This window comes from Bos grunniens, chromosome 15, assembly GCF_055505025.1.
Source record: "Bos grunniens cultivar Pamir isolate PY7600 chromosome 15, Bosgru_T2T1.0, whole genome shotgun sequence".
NCBI classification, from domain to species: domain Eukaryota; kingdom Metazoa; phylum Chordata; class Mammalia; order Artiodactyla; family Bovidae; genus Bos; species Bos grunniens.
Genome location: NC_141179.1, coordinates 53,151,987 through 53,172,308, shown reverse-complemented (window position 1 = coordinate 53,172,308; position 20,322 = coordinate 53,151,987). Strand labels below are relative to the sequence as shown.

The window sequence follows — 20,322 nt, the reverse complement described above, 5'->3', positions numbered from 1 at the left end:
CAGACAGAGTCTAGGGCCTCCTCTGGCTCCCAAGGCCCCAGTGTTGGCCTCTGATACACTCCATCACTCCAGCCTGATGCCTCTCTCCACATCACTCCCTCATCAGCAGATATCTTCCAGAACAGACACGATGTCTGTTGTTCACCAGCCCTGTTTTTGCTATACTTGGCACAGTGCTCTATAAATAACTAAATGAAGGAATGAATATAGGTCTCTTTGGGGATTTAGAGTCATCATTATCATTCATTTCTTCTCTGACCCTTTCTGTGTGCCCAGCATGGTCAGGGCACTGGGGATACAAATATGAGTTGACTGTGGCTAGTGCCCTCAAGAAGTGTTTGGTGTGGAGAGGGGTAAGCCAGGTTGTGGGAGGGACTGGGATACAGAGACATGCACTGAGGCATAGGAGCCCAGAGAGACCCCTGGCCCAGCCTGGAGACAAGGGGCACAGGGAAGTCAGGGTACAGATTCTAAGCTGGTGTCAAAGAATAACTAGAGTCGCCTGCGTGAAATTGAGGGGGGTGGGCAGCATGCAAAGACCTGGAGGTGAGAGAGAACATGGCCAATTCTGAGACCCTTGTGTGGCTCAGTCCTGTTGGAGGGTCCAGTGGAAGGGAGGAGTGGGCCAGACAAGGCTGAAGAGGGGGGAGGGACCAGGTCTTGCAGGGCCATGAATGTTGCTCAAAACCTTGGTTTATTCTCAGGGGGATAAGAGCCATGGAAGGGTAAAGTAGGGGAGGGGCATAATCAGTCTGTCTTAGAAAGTTCACATGACCCAGCTGCTGTGAGGAAAGGCAGGAGAGGAGGCAGGGGACAAGTGAGGGCCAGTAGTCCAGGCAGGTGACCAAGGTGGTGGGGGTGAAAGAGGGGTGTTAAGTGAGGGGCTGATTAGAAAGGGGACTGTGAGGACTTTTTAGCAGGTAGAATCAGCAGGATTTAGGCAGATTGTGACTGTAAGGAAGACAGAGGAAGTATCTTGGTTTGGGTTCGCCTAGAAGCCAATCTTGAGGCAAGGATTCAAATGCAAGTAGTTAATTTCTGAGATGATCCTGAAAGCATCAGAATAAGGGCCTGGAAAAGGAAAGAAGCCAATTCCGGGTGGTTGTACGGTCAGGCCTCTCAAGGTGGCTGTTCCCTTGTTCTCTGTACATCTATCGCCTTTCCAGTGCTTGCTTCACCTACACCTTACTCACACGAGTAAACTTTCTACATACTTACCCCAGGCCCTAGCTAGTGATTATTCTTATCATAGAGGTACTGAGGGGCATACCCCTCTGCTGGTTTCCTTGATAACCAATAAGCCAACCCAATGTCAGTTTCCCCCATAACTGGCAATCTCTCCACCTACCCTCTGGGAGGGAAGACCAACACCACTGTTGCTCTAAGACCTTGCTTCAGAGGTGTGTGCTCCCCCATCCATTAAACCACTGATACCTCTGTTGCTGACTCTGGACTCTTTTTTCGATCTTGAAGCTGGGTGAGCACAGGCCTTTGTAGGCCTGTGAGGTGCGGCCCAACACTGATCAAAGAGCAGATTATCACTGGGGGGTAATCCCATTGGGAACCTCCAGGAGGTGGCAAGAATCCGCCTCAGAGATGTCCCACAGGAGGGGCAAGGAATCCAGAGCATTTATCAATCGACTCTGGCTGTCGTTAGTTAAAGGCTGGTCTCCAAATGTTCTGACACTTCTGGCCAAGTGTGCTCCAAATGGCCAGAGAAAGCCCCTAGGAAGAATCCCAGTTACTCTCAGCAAGAAGATGCAGGGGTGTAGGGAGTAGTGAATGCTGGGGGTTGTGATCAGGGACCTGCTCCAGCATCTGCTACAGGGGAAAGGAGCCCCATTTACCCCCAGTAGGCTGAGCCCTGGTTCTCCAAGGTGGGTAGATGGGGGGAATCTGTGTTGAAATTGGACAGTGGGGGTTGGCTTGATGACCCTGACTTCCCAGCATCCTATCCTGAGTCCTCAGCCCTCAGCCTTTCTTGTCTGGTCCTAGATGGTATGAAGACCCTCATCTGATTTTGGTGGAGACTGTGCTCCAACCACTGGACGTGTCTATCCAATTAGCTTAGCCAAGTGGTTTGATCGCCGCACACAAATCAAGTCAGAGAAACGGGGTGGCTCTTTAATAAAATAACATCCCATCACCCCCAGGATTGTCAGGGAGCTGGAGACACAGATCTGGGAAACATACCAATTTAATGTTCATTTCTCTGGGCCATAGGACAGGTGAGTTTGCTTAATGGGAGAGAGGAAATCAAGACGAGGGTTTGGGCTGAAGCCATCAGTTAAAAGAGGGAAGAAGAGATGCCCGCAGGCAAGACTGAGGAGGAGCAGCCAGCACAGTGAGGTGTGCATCGGAGTAGTGTGGTGTCACTGAGGCCAAGAGCAGACAGGTTTGGGAGAAGCAAGGAGGCTGCTGCGGGCTCGGAGCAGGGCCCAGGAGCCAGGCCTCATCCCCCCGGCTCCAGCAGAGGTCAGAGAGCCCTTCGTTAAACCGGGTCTGGCAGCACACTTGCCTCCTTCTCTTCTCCCTTTTCCTCCTCCTTCTCCCAGCCTCTGTCCGTGGCCTCAGGAGCCTTAGCAGCTGGCAGGCGTCCAGTGAGACCCAGAGTTGACAAGCTATGTCTGGCATTTCCAATGACTTCGAGACTACCCTGCTCCTGTCAGCCCCCAGTTTTGATGTGTCTGCAGCTTCCTCCCAAGGCCAGTGCTGCTCTTTCAGCCCTAACCATGGTCCCAAGACTGCCCAACCCCTTTCCTGAGGTCCAGGAGCCCCATGTTGCTCCTTTTTGTTCTGTCCGTTCAGTGCCCGTGGGCAACTGATGTCCTGAAAAGGACCACCACTTCCAGAAGTTTCCCCTTTCACATTCCCACCGCATTCCAGCTGCCCAACCTGGTATTAATCCACAATTTCATGACCCAGGAATTTTAGCCCTGGCAGTCCATCCTCAGGGTTTGGGATTCCCACCTGCCTTCATGTACATTGATGGGAGGTGGGGGGTGATTCCTTGCTCTTTTCTAGGTCTCAGTTTCCTCAACTACACAATTTCCTCAACAGTCCCCTCTCTGCCTCCCTACCATGGTCACAGTTTGTAAATTCTCCTTATGCATGCTGTTTGCCTCTTGGAATGCTATTCCTGTCCTTATCCTCTTCATGAGTCCTGCTCACCCTTCCAAGATCTGCTAATAAAATATGCTATAGTTTTATTTATTTGTGCTATACAGTAGCTTCCCACTAGCTATCTATTTTAACACATGGTAGTATATCTGTCAAGGCTGTGCCCCCAATTCGTCCCACCTTCCCCTTCCCCACATCATGTCCACATCTGTTGTCTATGTCTGCATCCCTATTCCTGCTCAGCAAATAGGTTCATCTGTACCATTTTTCTATATTCCACATACATGTGTTAATACAAATGCTACCTTTTTTTTTTTTCACGTGTGTTATGAGCCAGCATCATACTAAGGGCTTTACGAACATTTTCATGCTTCATTTGTACATGGAGTCTGAATAGATACTCTGATTATTCCCATTTTACAGATGAGGAAACTGAGGTTCAGAAAGACTATATGACTTGCTTTAGGTTATACATCTAGGCAATGTTGGTCAGAACTAGAAATCAGGACTTCCGAGGCAAGACTGAGGCTGTTCTCTTTTCAGTTTGGCTCCCTCCTACCATGCCCACCAGAGCTGCTCCTGATTGAGAAGTTAGCTGGAATTAAAAGGAGCACAGTGACTGTGGTAAAGCTGACAGAGGTCTGCTGCTCAAACTACATCTGGAAGCTCATTGACCCCACAACACTGCTTGCTGCAGGGGGATCAGGGGTAACAAAATCAAAACGAGGAGCAAGAAGCCAAATTACATGAGGGTGGAAACTTCAGATCAGGGGTCAGATCTTTCACTGGGTACCCACAGATCCCCATTCCTTTCAAATCAGACTTGCTGAATGTGTACCATTCCTGGTATTCTTGCCTGGGAAATTTCATGGACAGAGGAGCCTGGCAGGCTACAGTCCATGGGGTCACAAAGAGTCGGACAAGACTGAAGCAACTAAGCATGTTAAATCTGAGGTACAGCCAGATTTTATTGTTTGGTTAAATAATTTAAACTTCCTAATGAAGAAAGAATTGATGTTTTCATTCATTTCAGCTCTTTAAAAATCAACAAATTCAATATCCAAAGATTGGAAATGACCTAAATGTCTATTCACAGAGAACTGGCTAAATAAATTATGACTGTAAACAGGACAAAGAAGCATTTTGTTTGTTGGTGTAAAAAGACTTTCAGGAAATCTGCAAAAGAAAGCCAGTTATACGTGTATGAATGTGTAGCCTTTTGTAAGAAAAAAAGAATGCAGCTTTTAGGATTTATGTATGCATACAGTTATCTGGAAAGATGATAAAGCCATGAATGGTGGTTTTTTGTAGAATTAATGAGAGAGCCTCTTCACTGTTTACCTTTCATTTGTGTTTTATTTTAACTGAGTGAATGCCTTCTTTAATAGAAAATTAAATTTTAAAAATAACACTTTCTTAAGTCAAGATGTCACATTTAATAAAGTTGTTCCAAATGGTGGGACTTGATAGTATCTCATTATTGAGAAAAATGGAAAATTTTTATAAACAGAATTTTGTAGAGGGATTTACTGTTTTCTAAGTAGTTTTGCAGGAGAAGGCAATGGCACCCCACTCCAGCACTCTTGCCTGGAAAATCCCATGGATGGAGGAGCCTGGTAGGCTGCAGTCCATGGGGTCACTAAGAGTCAGACACGGCTGAGTGACTTCACTTTCACTTTTTACTTTCACACATTGGAGAAGGGAATGGCAACCCACTCCAGTGTTCTTGCCTGGAGAATCCCAGGGACGGGGGAGCCTGGTGGGCTGCCGTCTATGGGGTTGCACAGAGTCGGACACGACTGAAGTGACTTAGCAGTACAGGTGATTACTCTCATTTCTCAGAGGAGGAAGCTGAGGCTTAGAGAGGGCAATGCTCTTGCCCGATGTTAGGAAGGAAAGGAACTGGAACTGGAACCCAGGGGCCTGATAGCAGGAACCTCCGAAAATGCAAAACAAAGCCACACCTTTGCTGCTCAGAGGGCTGGTGACTCATAGAAGGTAGGATAAAATAATTCTCTTAAGTGGTTTGAAGATTAATTGAGGTAAGGTATGTAAAACTCTGAGCACTGTGCCTACCACAGAGTAGTTAATAAAAAAACTTTCTTTAAATATTGTTTTATGTAAACAACAGAAGAAGATATTCCAATTCAACTGGCATTTCTTGAACACTCCATATGTCAGCCATGTGAACTAAATAGGGGAGAAGCATTGGAAAATGGAAGGAAGTATAGGAAATGACTTTTGCCCTAATGATGCTTATAATCTTACTGGTGAGACAAAGTTTAAGTCAACTCACATACTTTTTCTACAGTTATTATTGTCAGTGTTCAGTTGAGTTTTTCCATGTTAAGCTTTATTGCAAAATTGAAAAGAAAGTCTGTCTAATTTTATGTGCACTGATTTTAAATGACAAATGACAAATTTTACACGGAAAACTGTTTTTTTTTTTTTCCCAGAAAATTTTATGCCATTTTGGGTAACACTGTGCACAATGTTCATACTCTCAACCACGCTCCATTGTAGCTGAGGTCCTGAGCACATATCTAGGTCTCTAGTTCAAGCTGCTTTTAGAAAAGGCAGAGGAACCAGAGATCAAATTGCCAACATCCGCTGGATCATCGAAAAAGCAAGAGAATTCCAGAAAAACATCTATTTCCGCTTTATTGACTATGCCAAAGCCTTTGACTGTGTGGATCACAATAAACTGTGGAAAATTCTGAAAGAGATGGGAATACCAGACCACCTGATCTGCCTCTTGAGAAACCTGTATGCAGGTCAGGAAGCAACAGTTAGAACTGGACATGGAAAAACAGACTGGTTCCAAATAGGAAAAGGAGTATGTCAAGGCTGTATATTGTCACCCTGCTTATTTAACTTCTATGCAGAGTACATCATGAGAAATGCTGGGCTGGAAGAAGCACAAGCTGGCATAAAGATTGCCGGGAGAAATATCAATAACCTCAGACATGCAGATGACACCACCCTTATGACAGAAAGTGAAGAAGAACTAAAGAGCCTCTTGATGAAAGTGAAAGAGGAGAGTGAAAAAGTTGGCTTAAAGCTCAACATTCAGAAAACGAGGATCATGGTATCCAGTCCCAACACTTCATGGCAAATAGATGGGGAAACAGTGGAAACAGTGTCAGACTTTATTTTTCTGGGGTCCAAAATCACTGCAGATGGTGATTGCAGCCATGAAATTAAAAGACGCTTACTCCTTGGAAGGAAAATTATGACCAACCTAGATAGCATATTCAAAAGCAGAGACATTACTTTGCCAACAAAGGTCCATCTAGTCAAGGCTATGGTTTTTCCAGTGGTCATGTATGGATGTGAGAGTTGGACTATAAGGAAAGCTGAGCACTGAAGAACTGATGCTTTTTAAACTGTGGTATTGGAGAAGACTTTTGAGAGTCCCTTGGACTGCAAGGAGATCCAACCAGTCCATTCTAAAGGAGATCAGTCCTGGGTGTTCATTGGAAGGACTGATGTTGAAGCTGAAACTCTAATACTTTGGCCACCTGATGCGAAGAGCTGACTCATTGGAAAAGACCCTGATGCTGGGAAAGATTGAGGGCAGGAGAAGAAAGGGACGACAGAGGATGAGATGGCTGGATGGCATCACCAACTCAATGGACATGGGTTTGGGTGGACTCCGGGAGTTGGTGATGGACAGGGAGGACTGGCGTCCTGCGGTTCATGGGGTCGCAAAGAATCGGACACGACTGAGCGACTGAACTGAACTGAATCATCCTGTATTATTGAGGGTTTTTAGCATTAATGGCGGGGAAGGCAATGGCACCCCACTCCAGTACTTTTGCCTAGAAAATCCCATGGACGGAGGAGCCTGGTAGGCTGCAGTCCATGGGGTCGCTAGAGTTGGACACAACTGAGCGACTTCACTTTATTTTTTCACTTTCATGAATTGGAGAAGGAAATGGCAACCCACTCCAATGTTCTTGCCTGGAGAATCCCAGGGACAGGGAACCCTGGTGGGCTACCGTCTACGGGGTCGCACAGAGTCAGACACGACTGAAGTGACTTAGCAGCAGCAGCAGCAGCATTAATGGGACCAAAGTGGTGGTGGTGTTGCATGTCCTCTGTATTATCTAGAGTTTAATTGTCTCGACATACACAATGCTGATCTTGGCTTCTGGAAATTTCAGATCAGAAAAATACTGAGTGATGCTGTATTTATTGAAAATTGTCATATAGAAAGAACAGAATTGTTCTTTCCAATTATTTTTTTCCTCCAAAGTTTGAGAATAAGGGGATGTAATTTTAATTTCAAAGAAAAAGCCCTGATTTCCCAGAGAGGGAAGTGTGAAGAGCGTGCTTGTGTGGAAACACTCCCATGTGCCACCATTTGAAGACCTGACTGGCAGAAGCTCTTAGATGTTGCCACTCTCAGAAGTGGATGAGAAAGGCCAGAAGAACAAAAGCAAGGATAACAAGAAGGCATCATCAGGAGGGTTTGGATCCACCTCGAGCTCCTTCTGCAGGTTGGAAGAGAGGTATTTCATTGGAATCCTGCTGGCTCTTCCAGTAACAGAACTGACAAGAAAGAGAACCCTTCCAAAGAGTTGGCACTTCTGGGTTTAGGGAACCAATCATGGGGTTCAACTTTTCTTCAGGTGGCTTATGGACTGATAGTGTATGGATTTAGAAAAGAGCAGGAGGGAGTCCCTGGTGGCCCAGTGGTTAAGAATCTGCCTGCCAATGAAGGGGACACAGGTTCGAACCCTGGTCCGGGAAGATCCCACATGCTACGGGGCAACTAAGCCCATGCACCATAAATAGTGAAATGCACATGTCTTAGAGCCCATGCTCGGCAGTAAGAGAAGCCACTGCAGTGAGAGGCCTGTGTGCTCCAACTAGAGAAAGCGTGCACGCAGCAACGAAGACCCAGCCCAGCCAAAAATAAAATTAAATGAATAAATAAATACATAAAAGATTTTTTTAAAAAGAGCAGGAGGCAAAGTAACGTAATGTCTAGTGTTAAATAACTACACTTGGCCAAAACTGTACACAAGATGCACAGCAGATAAGAAAGCAAAGCACGAACCAAGATTAACTATGAGGGAAGTGATGAAGTGAGTCTCTTAGAAGACTGAACAAGTCTCCATCCATAGAATGGACATACAGACAGAATTACTCCATGAAAAAAACACCAGGAAAATAAAATCCTGAATCTCCTCATATTATCATTGCTTTTCCTGGATCTTAACCAGCATTTTCCTTGTTCCTTGGACTTTAAATAGGGAGTTCAGCATGGACCCCCACATTGGAATGGAAAACTCACCAGCTCACCAACCCTGGTTCACAGACCCTGGAGAATGTTTAAGATACAGAATGCTATTGACCCACAGAAGAGAAATAGCCTTGATGTGAGAAAGGCAGGTTATGACTGGGTTTTGCTTTGCCTTCAGCAAATTGGATGCAAATGAAAAGAAATGAAGTCTAGGTATCTTGATAGCAAAGTCGACTTCAATGGAAAACACCATGTCCTTATTGACATAGGTGCTGGTACAAGATGTTTAAAGAACCAAGAAGCTGTCATATAGATAGTGGCTGGTAACACTGACCTTGCAGAAGGTTGGCTTAAGCTTTTGCCCTGTGCGGGCAGTGGCTCTAACAAATTCCATCTCATAGTTGCACACATACACACGTGTGCTTGCACAAAGCTAAACCTCAACTCTGAACACATCTGATGAGATGTGGTGTGTGCGTGCTCAATCATTTAGTTGTATCTGACTCTTGGCAACCCTATGAACTGTAGCCCACCAGGCTCCTCTGTCCATGGGATTTTCTAGGCAAGAACACTGGAGTGGGTTGCTGTTTCCTCCTCCAGGAGATCTTCCTGACCCAGGGATCAAACCTGTGTCTCCTGTGTCTTCTGCATTGGCAGGTGGATTCTTTACCACTGAGCCACCTGGGAAGCCCTGGGATGTGGTGTCTTATATAATCATGGATTACAAATAGCCACAAAGCAGTCATAGGCTAATATTATTATTATCATCAACATATTGTATATAGAGATGACAATGAAGAAGAAAGTAAGTTAGCTGAGTCATTCACCCAACACAGGAGATGATGTTCTTTGACACAGAAGTCATCAAGATCAATGACAACAGAAATCCATGAAGCACTGTATTGAAGAGAAAACACAGCTATGGGGTATAAAGGTAAGAACTTGGGTAGAGTAATTAGGGCCAGGTTCTCCACCATGGTGACAACTTGTTAACCCAGCAAGGGTAAGTTCAGGCCCTAAGTAAAGTCACGTCAACAGGCATTCCCATATGGGGAGATACGTGCAAAGAAAATGCATCTCCCTATCAAACTCTAAAAAATGGGATGATTCCCACATCCACAATAAGAGGTTTGCTAGGGCTGCTCTAACAAAGTACCACAGGTTGGGTGGCTTAAACTTCAGAAATGAGTTCCCTACTGATACGGAGGCTTGAAGTCCAAGGTCACGGTGACAGCAGGATTGGGTCCTTGGCCTGCAGATGCCCATTTTCTTCCTGTGTTTCCATACCACCCTCCCTCTGTGTGTGTCTGTATCGGAATATCTTTCCTTGTAAGGACACCAGTCATACTAGATTAGGGGCATCTCAGTGACCTCATTTTACCTTAACTGTTTCTTTAAAGATCCTTTCTCCATTAAGTACCATTCTGAGCTACTGGGTGTTAGGACTTCAACATATTTTGGGGGAGGGGTTCAGCATAGAAGAGTGGGAAAAAACAAAATGTGGTACAGTCTCTTCTCTGTTTCTGATTTTCTGCCCCTTCGAGACAAATAGCTTCTGGGCATTTAGGGATTTGGGACCCACACTTTTGTAGCAGTGAGTAGAGACGAGACCTCAGCTTCAATTTGATTGCTATGTTTACTTGTCTGCCGTTTTCCCCCATTTTTAAAGTAAAGAAGTAGGTCATTTATTCTGTTCAGTTCAGTTCAGTTCAGTCGCTCAGTCGTGTCCGACTCTTTGCGACCCTATGAATTGCAGCACGCCAGGCCTCCCTGTCCATCACCAACCCCCTGAGTTCACTCAAACTCACGTCCATCGAGTCCGTGATGCCATCCAGCCATCTCATCCTCTGTCATCCCCTTTTATTCTGTAGAAGTCCTCAAATTCTGGATCTGGCTAATTGCATCCCCAAACTGTCATTTAACATGTTCTTCTGTACCCTGTATTTCCTGAAAACTGATAGCTAAATCAGTTTGATCAGATTCAGGATCAATTTATTTTTTAGCAGGAATTCACATGTGGTGGTCTGTACTTCCTATTGCACCACATTAGCAAGACATAATGACTGATCGCCTTCTCTTTTTTGTGATGCTAATACTGGTCAGTGGGTTCAGGTACTATGAGACTATTCGTGGGGCACTCATGGCCATTGATAACTGCCTACACCTGTCCAATGGAAATGTAATTCAAGGCGCAGGTGTGGTTTAACATTTTCAAGTAACTACATTTAAAAAGTAATCAGAAATAAGTGAAATTGACTTTAGTAACATTAACTTTATTATCATTGCAACATGTAACCAATATGAAAAATCAATGAGATATTTTGCCTTTTTATTGTACCAAGTCTTCAAAATCCAGTGTGTGTTTTACACTTGCAGCACATCTCAATTCAGATGAGCCATGTTTCAACAGCCACTCACGATATGATAACCAACGCTGTTTAAGATTTCTTTATAATTCTCTTTGTCCTTAGAACATGTCCCTCTTAGCTGTGTAGAGTGTGGCAATTATTAATTCCAGGAAAATCAGAAAGTTAGGCAAGAAAGAAAATGTAATCATGGAACGCTATTAGATATTAACTAAATTAATATTTTAGTTAGTATTAACATTCTAAAGGAGATCAGTCCTGGGTGTTCATTGGAAACTCCAATACTTTGGCCACTTCATGCAAAGAGTTGACTCATTGGAAAAGACTCTGATGCTGGGAGGGATTGGGGGCAGGAGGAGAAAGGGACGACAAAGGATGAGATGGCTGGATGGCATCACTGACTCAATGGACTTTTTTATTATGAGTTTGAGTAAACCCCAGAAGTTGGTGTAGACAGGAAGGCCTGGTATGTTGCAATTCATGGGGTCACAAAGAGTCGGACACAGCTGAGGGACTGAACTGAACTGATTAGATGTTAACTGCAAACAATACTTTCAAAGTCATAAAAATGTAAGCACTGAGTATTAATTTATCCCAAAATTTCAATGGGAGGATGAGGGAAGAGAACTTCACAGAGGAAATCAGTAGATAAAGTCTAAAATAGAAGTAACGAATTTTTTTTAACAGCCTGAATTTGTTATTGCCATGGGACAGTTTTCTTTTTCTCCAGTCGAGTTTACGTTTCCAGCTTGTTTTCGTTTTGTGAATTTAACACTAATTCCTCTCCTCCTTCTTTCCCTGCCCCTCCTCCCCAGGCCACCCCCACCACTCCTCCCGAGCAAGAACTGGGGGAAAGGGAAAAGTCTCTTTCACTTCAGCAGGACTGTGACATCCCTGCTGCGTGGGTGTTGCGTGTGACCCCTTTCCTGACAGCCCCGACGTGGACCACGTGTGTCCTCTGTCGGAGTCATCCCTCCTTGGCACACATGTGAGGTCTCTGCCCAGAGAGATGAGCCAGTGAGGGCAGGGATGGCAGTCCACAAGGCTTGGAGGAGGAGGAGGACGAGGCGTTTACCAGGTAAGCAACGCAGGGGCAGGGATGCTGCACACTGAGGGGTGGTGAGGACAGAGGCAAGCTGCCTGGCGTGTTCTCACAGCGCATCAAGGGCCTGCAGTCACTCCTCAGAGACCCTGTGCCGCTGCCCTGACATTTCTGGCCGCCCAGGACCCAGTGCCATTTCCTAATCTGCTTAATAACAGGCAAATACTGGTGTCTGCTGAGCCCATGGTCTTGGAACAAATAGACCCAATTAAAAGGCCATCATAGGGGAACTCAGGGGAAGAGGAAAAAAAGTCATTGATCAAATCAGTGCCCAGCTACCTTGTGGCTGGTTTGTGACCTTCTGCCCCAGAAGCCTTTCTCCCACTCTGCCCTAGACCTGGGAAACTTCTGGCCAGCCCAGCTCCATCCTCCACTCCTCTACCCTCTGACCAGCTGCACGACACCTTGCTAGGCCTCTGACTTTTGGTTTCACTGCTCGCCAAACCCTGCAGGAAAAAACTGTCAGGGATCCTTCTGGCTCTTCCTGCAAAATACATCTGGCATGCCTCCATTTCTCACCACCTCCACTGCTACCATCTGGTCCTAATCCTCATGCTCTCTCGCTTGGATTCCTACATTGGCTCTTTCCAGCTCTGGCTGCTCCCATCCTCACCCCACTGTAGTTTTTTCTCCATACTGCAGCCAGACTGAGCCTTCTAAAATGCAAGACAGACTGTACCTGCCGTGGCTTTCCAACCTCACTCACTGACCTACCAGATTCCCCCCGTCTATGGCCCCTGCTTCTTCTGTCTTCACCCTAAACACCAGCCTCCTTCACAGCCACACCTTTATGCTCACTATTTCCTCCAGCTGGAAGGCTTTTGCTGCAGATAACCCCTCAGTTAACACACACAGCTCCTTCAAGTCTGTTCAAATGCTCTGTTTTAGCCTCTCTTGAGGTTTCACCTGACCACTCTATTTAAAATCACATCCTCCCTGTCTTCCTAATCTCTCCTGTTCTGCCATTTCCCCCATAGCACTGTCACCTCCTAACACATCATGGAATTTATGCTCTTTGATATCAGTTCTTTTTGTCTCTCTCACCCTACTAGGGTATAAGCTCCTAGAGAGAAGGATCTTCTTTTCCATTTACTGATGATTTCCAAAAATCTACAGCAGTACCTGGGACATAGTAGACGCTTGGTAAATATTTGTTGAATAAATAATAATCAATAATAATAAGGTTCCTCAGACAAAATGTGGCAAAGCCATACATAGGAAGCATTATTGGGAATATAGTTCTGCTATGTGCTGCAACGTGAATGAGCCTTGAAAATACAATGCTAAGTAAAAGAAGCCAGGCACAAAAGGCCACATACTGTGTGATTCCGTTTACATGAAAGGTGCAGATTAGGCTAATCTATAGAGAAAGAAAGTTGTGTTTGCCTAGGCCCATGAGTGGGGAGGGGGCAGATCTGGGGAAAATGGGGAGTTGATTGTTCATGGTACACGGCTTCTTTTTGGTGGCAATGAAATTTTTCTAAAATTAATGGGGGTGATACTTGCACAACTCTGTAAATACTTTAAAAACTATTGAATTGTGTATTTTAAATGGGTACACTTTATGTGCTGCATCGATTCAGTCATGTTTGACTCCTTGTGATCCTATGGACTGTGGCCTCCCAGGCTCCTCTGTCCATGGGATTCTCCAGGCAAGAATACTGGAGTGGGTTGCCATGCCCTCCTCCAGGGGATATTCTCAACCCAGGCATCAAACCCACATCTCTCATGTCTCCTGTATGGGCAGGTGGGTTCTTTACCACTGTTATTTTTGTTGTTGTTGTTCAATCACTAAGTCATGATTGACTGCATTCTCATGGACAGTAGCAAGCCAGGCTCCTCTGTCCTCCACTATTTCCTGGAGTTTGCTCAAATTCGGGTCCATTGAGTCAGTGATGCGGTCTAACCATCTCATCCTCTGCTGCCCCCTTCTCCTTTTGCCTTTAGTCTTTTCCAGCATCAGGGTCTTTTCCAATGAGTCAGCTCTTTGCATCAGGTGGCCAAAGTATTGGAGCTTCAGCAACAGTTCTTCCAATGAATATTTAGGGCTGATTTCCTTTAGGACTGACTGGTTTGATCTCCTTTCTGTCCAAGGGACTCTCAGGATCACAACTCAAAAGCATCAATTCTATATGTTATTTATGTCTCAATAAATATGTTAAAAATAATAAGGTTTCTGCCTTCAAGGGCCCTTGTGAGATTTACATGAAATGATTGACTTGCTTTGTAAAGGAAAGGAATTATATAATGAGTACCCACTGATCCTAGATGTTCAACAAAACCATTATATGGTTTATCTTATTTATTCCTCGCTATGAATCTCATTCGTTCATTCAGTGAGTAATTGTGCACCTCCTATGTACTAGGCACTGTTTTCGACACAGGAGGTAAAGCAGGGACCAAACTAGACAAAGATCCCTGTCCTCTGAGAGCTTTCAGGAAGAATCAGACAATGCAGACAAAATGTGAACTGTAATTTTCCCTTTTTTTTTTTAATGACATGGAAATTGAGGTGCCCGAGGTCATCTGACTAATGAGAGGCAGAGTTGAGATTCAAATGGAAGTCTCCAAGGTTTGTGTGTTTCTGTGCCTCGTGGGTGAGGGCGCTGGGTTGGCTTAGGTGGAGTGAAAGCTTGTGGACAAAGTGTGGGTCTGTGGTGAGGATGTTGGGGTGGGTCCCGGAGGGCTGGCTGAGACCCCTCCCCACCTGGTGCTTCCCACTTCATTCCAAGGGGCCCCCCTTCCTCATGACTGACAGTCAGATGTATCTTACCTACTAGACGCTGGCAGGATCCAAATTATAGGCATCTCATAGGTGGTAAGTGAACCTGAACTTCTCCCAGAGCAGTCACATGGGGGTGCCAGGAGAGGCAGCTGAGCTCAGTCACATCTCCCAAGGGATGGAGTCCAGTTGTGGAGACTGCCTCATGAGGAGGCAAGGACTTCTGGGGGGCATACAGAGGAGCCAGGGCTTTGGGTGGGGGTGGAGGCCTGGAACAGGACAGGGGAGGGAGCTGGGGGTGCTAGCCTGGAGAAGAGCCAGCTTGGGGTCATGGGTACACCCTCCATGGCTGCCCTGGGCTGCAGATAGGTGTGCCGTGTGCCCCTGTGGCTCTCCTCCAGGGACAGGGGTTGCCTAGGAAGGAGTCACCTCTCCATCTCTGGAGGTGGGGAAGGAAACAAATGATGTCAGGGTGTGAAGGAGGTGCAGAGGGGACCCTTGTGGGGGGACAGATCCTTTCAGAGGCCCCAGCTTCAGAGTGGGGAGAAGATTCTGGCTTCCCTTCAGAAGAGCTCCCAGACCAGACTGGAGGGGTGGGGGGTGCTAGCTCTCAAGGCCTAAGTGCCTCCCCCAGTTCTGCAAGCCTTGGGGAGGGCCTCTCTAGCCCTGCTCCCCAACACTCAGCTGTGTCTTCAGACCCAGGGTTTGGGTGTCTTCCTGGCAGCCAGTGAAGGTGGGGATACCATCTGGAGCCTCCCTAAAGGTAAGTAGGAGGTCAAAGGGATAACCATGACCAGAGGACATCACAGAGTTGTCCTAGGGGACCCCCACTCCTGGCAGAACCAATGAGGGCCAAGTGAGCACCTTTGAAACCCCACGTGGGACTCTGGGCCTCAGAGGGGCCCTGAGGACAGAGCAGCAGTGTCTGCCTCTCTTTTTTTTTTTTCAAAGTTTGTTTTTCCTTTTAATGAGGGCCATTTTCCCCCCCAGTCTTCATTGAATTTGTTACAATATTGCTTCTGTTTTATGTTCTGTTTTGGGGGGTTTTTTTGGCTGCAAGGCATGTGGGATCTTAGCTCCCCAACCAGGGATCAAACTCATACCTGCTGCATTAGAAGGGAAAGTCTTAACCACTGGACCACCAGGGAAGTCCCTGCCCCTCATTCTTCCCTTTACAAAACCAGCAGCCAGTCATAAGCCTTTCTGAGGGAATAAAATACCCCACAGTGCTGAGCTTTGTCCTGGTGCCAGAGTGTAGCATGATGGATCCACTATGGGCTGTGGGGCTCTAGGTGGGTGTAAGGAAAGAGCAAATTAGCCAAGACGGCAGTGGTCAGGCTCTCTCGCCCCACGGCCTATTGCCCCACGTTTTGTAAATAATGATTATGTAACTGCACATGGGCTAGGTCCTATATAAGCACCACCTGAACTGCCTTTGCGGTCTAGTCAAGTTCAGTTGCACTGAGTTGAGTTACGTAGTCATTGTTGCTGCTGTGTCTGCCAGTAGAGGGTAAAGCACATCTGCTTTGCCATGGAGAATAAGAATGTCTGCATTTAAATGTCTACAACTCCTTGCATCTTCTTCCAGCTTCTTCCTAGCTCATGCCTTGCTTACCATGGGTTCAGCGAACAGTGAGATACAACAAGACAATTGGCACAGTCAGCAGGATTGAACATCGAGACAGTGGGAAGTCCCTGTGAGCCCATGGGGGTGGGTGGGCTGGAATGGAGAGCTGAAATGTCACCCGCAATAAAGAGCTGAAACTCACCCACAACGGCAGCAACCTTTTGTCATTGCTGATCAGTCATCATCAGGAACATACCTGGAGCCAACAAGGCTTGGCTTATTACTTGCTGCAGCAAAGACTTCCCATCAGGGGATTCCGTGGGGTGTCTCCAAGGGGAAGAGTTAAGGAAGGGGTGTTTATAAGGTTGTGGGGGCTGAAGTGAGTCAAAGAATGGTCTTTGGCAGAGACTTATCAGAATTTTCAAAACAGGAAGCTGCTGGAACAGTCAGAGATCCTATGTTAAGAACACAGGAGAATTACTTTTAAATCAGTTTGTCTGTGGTTTTCTCTTGGAACTTGTGAGTCTAAATTAGAAGTCCCCAACCTCCAGGATCTACTGATGATCTGAGGTGGAGCCAATGTAATAATAATAGAAATAAAGAGCACAATAAATTTAGTACAATTGAATCACCCCCAAACCATTCTCCACTCCTGGTCCATGGAAAATGGTCTTCCATGAAACCAGTCCCCGGTGGCAAAAAGGTTGGGGACCGCTGCTCTAAATAAATACATGGGTGTTTACAAGAGTGAGTTCAATCTGAGATGGACATCACAGCTTAGTCAGGAACGGTTACCTGTTTTGTAAGTCAGATGTTTTGTAAACTGTGTTCCCAGTTTCAGTTCTCAGTCCTATCTCCATCTTACACACCCCAGCAACCTGGTTGCCAGCAAGAGGGTCATTTTCTTCTCTTTACTCCACTGGCGAGGGTCTGGACCTCAAGCTGCCTTTCAGCTGCTGCTGCCAACTCTGGCCACCAGGGGGCAGCAAGGCAGCATCCATGGACTGAAGACCTAGCGGGGACTAAGCGCTGCCAGGCAAGGGAGCTGAGCCAGTGCTCAGATTGAAGAGATAGGTCTGAAGCTCTGCACAGCTTCATTTGCTTTCCTTTCCTTCCAGGGATACCAGGAACGTGGAGAAAAAGGTGGAGGGAAATGGAGAGTGAGGAAGGAGGGAAACTGAAGGAAAGGGGATCCACAAAGCTGGAAGCTGGGTCCTCTGCCCGCTCCCATCTTTTCCTGCCATCCCCAAGCCGGTCTACTTCCATGTTCTGGTTCTAGTCTGACCTCCTGGCAGCCCCTCCTGGTCCTTCTCTTTCTCCCGCAGGTTGGTCATCCACCTGTGGCCTTTCTACTCCAGGGATCTATGTGGTACCTGCTGGGACTACCCCTCCCCCTCAGCCTTCTCCCTCAACACAGATGTGAACACACACACACTAGCATAGGCTCTGTGATGACTTTTAATTTCCTCCCCCACATTTTGCAATTGATTTGGTCACAAAGGCTGGCCTAACAGCTTAATCCCACAATGAAGAGGGACTTTTCATGTGGCTGCTGATTTGGAATTTGGCTCCAGGACATAAATCTGAGGACACAGAGGGGTAGAATACCCACCTACGAAAGAAACCTAGAAACAACTGGGGTTAGATACCTTTTCAGTTTACTACCCCAGCTCCCTACCACCTCCTCTCTTGACTCTACAAGCTCAACATCTGACATCTCTGTAGTTGTGAATTCACAACAGAGTGGGAGTGGGGAGGGGGCTGGACAAGGGCTTTCCCACCCTCAGGCCAGGTGAAAGATGCTCTAGGGAAATCACTGAGGGAGTCTGGGGTGTATCAGTTCAGACTCTCAGCAGGAGATATGGGGCACAAATTGGTCACTCTGGGATAGTTGAATGAAGAAACTCTTACAAAAGTGTGGTCTGCAGTGAGAGTTCAATGCATGAGGCAGGGCACCCAGGGCCAGTGCTCTGAGACAACTTGGAGGGATGGGGTGGGGAAGGAGGTGGAAGGGAGTTCAGGGAGGGGGACACATGTATACCTATGGCTGATTCATGTTGATGTGTGGCAAAATCCATCACAATATTGTAAAGTAATTATCCTCCAATTTAAGTAAATAAATATTTTTTAAAAGGAGTCTGGCAAAAAAATATGTGGTCTGGTGTTTGTGGGGACTCTGTGCAGAGTAGCACTGATGTCAGGTTGTCAGGGCCAGAGAAGCAAGGACAGCAAGAGAGGTCTGGGGCAGTCCTGGAGATGATCCGCTGGCCCCTTTCCTCCTCATCTTGCCCCACACCCAGAGAAGAGGGGCACCCCAAGGACAGGGAGCAGGGTCCTGCCAGAGCTGGGGGAGAGGAGGAGGGAGCAGTAAATTCAGTAGGCAACTGGAACTTTAAACTGGACTGAACTTTAGTTGTTACCCAAGAGTGACTCAAAGTTTTGGAGTTTGCCAAATATGCAGTTCATGGATGGAAAGGGAAATTAGACATTACTGAGCAGACAGCATCGATGCAAGGAAAGTAAAAGTTGCGTGTTTGTGCCTTACTGCACGCTCACTGTTCAGTAAACTTGGAAAGGAAGTACGATCAGTTCCATTTTACAGATGAAGAAACTGAGTTTGCAATCAGAGCTGATGGTGGCTGAACTGGGGCAGAACCCTGCTCTTCCCGCCTCAGCTTCCCTGTGTCCCCCGACCTCTTCCTTTCCCTGAAGAGTGAATGGGGAGCTCCCAGGTCAGAAGCCAAGATACACCCCTCTCCCACCCACACCAGTCAGGCTTCTCCCCAGGATGCCTGCCCCAGGACTTCCAAGGTGAGTGATCCTCCCGGCGGGTACAGACCAGCACCAATGAAGGCAGCTGAGGCAGCAGAAGGAGCCAGAGAGCCCTGGTCTCAAGTTTAGTCTCTGCAATGACCACTGCTTGGCCTCAGGCAAGGCACAGCCCTCTCTGGGTCTCCAGTCCCTCCATGCAGACCCCCTCCTGGGGGTCCCTGTCAAGAGGAAAAACTGATTCTAATTGGTCATGTCTCCCAGGAGACTCACATGCCGTTTAGCAGTGGTGTTTAGGAGTAACAGCCCCAGGAAGTGACGTCAAGTTTGAAAGGTGAGGAGCAGGGCAGGGAGGCCCAGAGGGTAAAGGCAGGGGAGATATTTTGGGGCAGGCAGATGCCCTGGTCATTGCCGGACAATGGTATAGGGCAGCCATTGTGCTGGGAATGAAAAACCATTTTCTGACTTCAAGGGCTGAAAATAGTCATGGGTGAGCCCCTGGGAGTTGGCGTGGTCTGGTCCATTGTTCCTGGTTGGGATGGGGCTGGGACTGAACACCTGGCTGACTTGGAGTCAAGACAAGGGCAAGCCCTCATGAAGAGGCTTGGGCCACTGAGGGGTGGATGGGCAGAGCCGAGCTCATTGCATATGGGGAAATTGGAAACTGAAATCCAGAGAGGAAAAGGGGATTCACCATGTCACGTGGCACAGCAGAGCAGAGGAGGATGAGTTTGGTTTCTGGGGCTCATTTTCCTCACCCTCACACCCTCCACCTCAAGCACATACCCATGGGGAAGGCAAATGCATCCCTCATCTGTCACACCAGTCACTCCTGGCCAAGCTCCAGCCTCACCCCGCAGGAGGCAGAAGCGTGACATTCAGCTGGCTCTACTCCAAGGCACCGTGGGGTACCAGTGGAGTCACTTCATCTTTCTGCTCACTTGATGCCAGGGGAGACCCACTGCCCTACTCTAGTTCTCAGAACTGAGGGCTCATGGGTCCTAGCAGTGCCTGGGGGAGCAGCTGTTAGCTGTGTCTTTGATGAAAAATCTAGGCTGCTGATGCCCTAAGTTAGGGAGAACTGGTATGTGGGAGGCAAGGTCTCCAGCCTCTACAAAGTGACCCAGAGAGGGCAGGCACATGGACTCAGGTCACACAGCAAAAACTGGCCATCCGTTGCCTGCTCTGGCCCAGCTCCAGGTTGGTCCTCCAGCTCTGGGTCTCTGACTCTTGGATAAACCAAAGTGTGGCTGCAGCGCCCTGGTGGGTACCACCAGTCAGGAAGAAAGGGCCAGGTCTTGCTGCCATGGGTGGGGGGTTGTGAGCCCTCCAGAAGACCAAGGGCATCCTGTTCATCCCATTCCCACTGTCACTTCTCCCTAAAGCCCTTCCATAGCCCATCACCCGGACAAGGTTCTGTAAACA

The 20,322-nt window shown here is 47.1% G+C and overlaps 1 protein-coding gene and 1 long non-coding RNA gene across 2 annotated transcripts in view; one reads left to right on the top strand and one right to left on the bottom strand.

Moving 5' to 3' along the window:
- P2RY6 (pyrimidinergic receptor P2Y6) overlaps positions 1 to 20,322 on the bottom strand; it is an 80,408-nt gene that overhangs the window by 41,740 nt on the left and 18,346 nt on the right. The window lies entirely within an intron of this gene.
- On the top strand, positions 11,583 to 16,336 carry LOC147358225 (uncharacterized). The gene is made up of 4 exons (XR_015142161.1): positions 11,583 to 11,815; positions 12,892 to 12,982; positions 14,352 to 14,411; positions 16,150 to 16,336. It is a non-coding gene; the product is annotated as an uncharacterized LOC147358225 (long non-coding RNA).